Here is a 4,737-nt window from a genome sequence, read left to right as displayed (position 1 = left end):
AAACTTAACAAGAACTGAAAAAAGGCATTACTTCTGAAATGAATTTCAGGAAAACAAAAACAGTAAATAAATTGATTCTGGCTTTCCAGTTCAGACCAAGCAAATCACCAACATTCCATTTTTATGTTAATGGGTAAGTTTGTTATTCTTAAGTTCAGGATATTTGCATCTATATTCACAAATCAGACCAGCTTAAAAATTTCTTTTTTGGAATTTCCTGTCAGTACTTTTTTTTTTTAATCAGGGTTATTCTAGCACCTTAACATGAATCGGCAAATGGTAGGTATTTTTCCTGTTCTCTGAAAAGACTTGTGAAAGATTGCCGTTATTTCTTCCTTGAATGTTTCTTACAAGCCATCTGTGCCCAGAGTTTTCTTTATTGTAAAGTTTTAAATTATAGGTTTAATTTTTTAAATGGTTGAAGGATTATTTAAATTTTCTATTCTTCTGTCAGTTTTTACATGTATATTTTGAGGAATTTGCTTCATTTATATTTTAAAATTTACTTACATAAAGTTATTTAATATATCTTTTTATAATTTTGTAGGTCTGCAGAACTTATAGTCAGGTCTTCTTTTTTCATTCCTGACATTGGCTATTTATTTTTCTTTTTTCTTCAACAGCTCCATCAATGGAGCTGATGATTATGTTTGGTTTGATTTTATTTCATTAGTTTATGTTCTTAACTGTATTTCCTTCCTTCTCTTTCTTTGAGTTTAATTTCCTATTATTTTCTATGTCCTTGAAGTAGATTCTTTTTTTTTGCACTTAGCAGTATGCATTTATATTTCCTTCATGTCATTTAATGGCTTAATAACTCATTTGTTTTTATTGCTGAATAACACTCCATGGTATGGTGTACCACTGTTTATGCATTCACCTACTGCTTCCAAGTTATGGAATTATGAATAAAGATGCTATTAACTCTGTGTACAAGTTTTTGTGTAGGTATAAGTTTTCAACTCCTTTGGGTAAATACCTCTTAGAGTGATACCTGGATCATACGGTAAGAGTACGTTTCATTTTGTAAGAAACTGCCAAACTGTCTTCCATAGTGGCTGTACCATTATGCACTTCCACCAGCAATAAGTGAGTGTTCCTGTTCTTCCACATCCTTGTCAGCATTTGGTGTTGTCAGTGTTTTGGATTTCAGCCATTCTAATAGGTGTGTGTGTCGGGGGCGAGTATTTTAACTCTCACTGTTGTGTAAGCCAAATTCTTCTTTTTATTAATCCATGAATAACAACATTCCTGAGAAGAAAGAATTCTGAAAACTAAGACACAAAGAACGTAGGTTATTTTTTTCAATTTATTTAAACTAAAAATAAAACCAAAAAACTAGATACCCATTTCTCCCATCCCTAGCTGCCACCTCTGACAGTCACCTCTCTTCTCTGTATGAGCTTAGTTGTTTTTTTTTGTTTGTTTGCTTGCTTGCTTTTTTTTTTTTAAGATACCACCTATAAGAGATCATATGGTACTTGACTTTGTCTGACTTACTTTTCTCAATTCATCAACTTTTTTAGCCTTTCTTCTTTTATTGCTCTATGTGCAATTAAAATGATAAAATTCCCCATAAGAAGCACAACTTTAGATGCTTTCCACATCTAAAGTTTTGATATGTAGTATTTTCATTATCATTCAGTTAAAAATAGTTTCTAATTTACATTTTAGAAAAAAGCCATGTTACTTAGAAGTGTAGTACTTTATTTCCACAACATAACATTTAAAAAATCTTTTGTTAGTGATTTCTGGCTTAGTTGTATTGGGGTGAGAAAATATACTTTTTATTATCTCCTTCTTTTAAAACATATGGAGAGTTGGTTTATGACATTGGATCTGGTCGATTTTGTGGGGGAAACTGTTTCCCATGTATTAAGTGCATTCTGTCCTTGCTGGACTCAATATTCTATGTATTAGATCAAGTTTGTCAATCCTGCATTTCATCTCTATCCTTACTGACTTTTTATCTGCGTGTTATAAGGGTTATAAAAGTTACTATAGGAGTGCATTAAAATCTCTCATTATGACTGCAGATAGTCTATTTCTCCTCATAGATCTGTAAATTTTTCTTTATGTGTTTTAGGCAACTTTATTGAGTGCAAAAAAATCCAATATTATTTTTCAATAAATTGAATTTTTTTGTAATTATGAAGTGTTGCTCTTTCTAGTAATGTTTTTTGCCTTAAAGTCTGATAGTGCTATAACTCACCATCTTTCTTTTGGCTACTGAATGCCTGCTTTATCTTTTCCTATGATTCTACTTTCAATCTATCTGTCCTTATAGCTTAATATATTTCTTGTAAATAGCATAAATTGTTTTTCTAATGAAGTTTGGTCATCTTTATCTTACGTAGAATATGTAGCCTGTTTACACTTAATGTATTTACTTAACATGTTTGTATTTAAATCTAATGTCTTCATATTTTATTTCTCTTGGTACCCTGTTTTATGTTCCTCTTTCTCTCTCTTCTTGGCTTACTCTGAGCTGATGGAACAGATGTTAGTATTCTCTATTCCTCCTCTACTAGTCTTTTACTCATCCTTTTAATACTGTTACAGTAGTTTTACTAGAGATTACAACATGCAGTCTTGATTTTTCAAAGCCTAGTGTTGCCTGTTAGTCTTACTCTCTTTCTGGATAATGTAAACCCTCAGGACACTTTACTTCTATTTGCCTTCTCTGCAATTGTATGCAGGTCTTGTCATGTATTGTATTTTTACCCCCACAACACATAAAAATCAGTATTGCCTAATAAAATCTTACACATTCAGATTTATCCGCACAATTACATTATCTTTGCTCTTCATTACTTCCTGTATATCTAACTTTATACACTGACCATTTTTCTCCTGCCTGAAGAACTCCATTTGGTATTTCCTGAAGTGCTAGTCTGCTGATGAGAAGTTATTTAATTTTTATCTGGAAATGTCATTCCTGAAGGATATTTTTGTTCGGTATAAAATTATTTCCTTTCAGCAGTTTGCATATGCCATTTCTTTTGACTTCTAGTTTCCATTATCTCTACTGAGAAATCTGCTATTACTCCTTTGGAAGTAATCTATCTTTTCAAAATCTGGATGATTTTAATATTTTTCTCTCTATATTAGATTTTTAAAGCAGTTATACTAGAATTTGCTTAAGTGTAGATTTCTTTTTATTTATCCTGCTTGGGATTCATAAACCTTCTTATTCTGTGACTTGATGTCTCTTACCAGCTTTAGAAAACTCTCAGTCATTAACTATGCAAAAGTCACTTACAATCAGTGTTACTACAAAATACAGTTACTTTCATTTGTGTGCATTCTTTATGGTCTCTTTCACATGTTTCAAGAGCACTTGTGTGATACAATCATAGTGTAAATTGTATAATTAAAATTACTGATAAAATGTAAGATTAATATAAAATGTATACATTATGTATTGCATGTATGGATTATAAAAGGGATCAGCCAGTCTGTTGGCAGTTATCTTTTGTAGTGTCAAAATAAACAATGGAGGTATATATTTATAACTTGCCACTTTTGTTGTAGTTTTGATTCATCACAAAGAAAGAGTGCTTTCGCGTATGAAATTTCACAATTATCTAACTTAAAGAGTGCTTACTAATGATTTATGAGTACCAGAGACTACAGTTTTATCATATTTAGGTTTTTTTCTAGTATATCATAAGGAAGTTTTACATTTCTGCTGCTTTTAACATAAATGTGGCTCTCAAAGCTACATTTCAGTGTCATTCAACCCTTTATGTTTTATCCACTGTGTTAACTTTTTTCCTCATTTATAAATAATGCCTTAGTTGAGTCAAATATTACCTTCCCTCAAACTACAATGAAACTTTGCTAAATTAAATTCATGTTTAGCAAATAAATGCCTAAGGCTTTTGTTGATTATAGCATTTGAATGGTGAGTTTTTGCCTGGAAATTTTCTTTCAAGTGTTAAGATGAGGGTGCAGTCACCTTAGATCACAGAGAGGCACTGGGGTCTGGCTAGGACTCAGTATTGGAATGAAATTACTGGGGCTTTCTCCATCTTTAATATGCATAGCACGTTTTTTTCTAGAGCTACATATTTACTCAAAGGTTCTCCCCTTGTGGACTGCCCATGCCAAACTTCAGTGAAAAAGTCTTAAAGGAGTTAAAAAGTAATCTTGCCTTTATTTGCTAACCAGGATGCCCCATTCGCACCCTCCCAGACCTCCTTCGCCAACCAGAAGAGAAGCAGTAGCACTGACTTTTGTTGACACTTACGCACGCTAGGAACTGGGGTACAAAAATGAAGATTCGAAGATGCGTGATTCCTGCTCTCAAGGATCTTCAAAGGTAGGATGAGTATATGAAATGGGTTTAAACTATGTAAAGTGACTTTTCTTTCATGCCAATCAATGTCCCTGAGAGTATGAGGTGGAGATTCAACCCACTGAGAAAGACTGCAGAAGGGAAATCTCACCTTCATTGAGTTCCTACTATGTGCAAGACACTTGCTTACAATATCCCCTTTAACCGTGTGAGCTAAGGTTGTTAGGAACAGATAAAACTGAGGAATTGAAGTTCATCTGAAACTCTAATATGCCTGTTTCTATGAATTTCGAGTGTGAAATTTCACAGTTATCTAACTTAAAGTCAGTGGTCAAAAATAGTTACTTTAGGGAACATAGGAGCATAGTTGGGTTTGAGTATGATGACTGGGAAGGGAGGAGAAGTGGAGAGCCAGTGAATATGATTCTTGCAACTTA

The sequence above is a fragment of the Neophocaena asiaeorientalis genome, unplaced genomic scaffold (genome assembly GCF_003031525.2).
Source record: "Neophocaena asiaeorientalis asiaeorientalis breed wild unplaced genomic scaffold, Neophocaena_asiaeorientalis_V1.1 scaffold149, whole genome shotgun sequence".
Taxonomy (NCBI): Eukaryota; Metazoa; Chordata; class Mammalia; order Artiodactyla; family Phocoenidae; genus Neophocaena; species Neophocaena asiaeorientalis.
Note: the sequence above shows the minus strand (reverse complement) of the source record.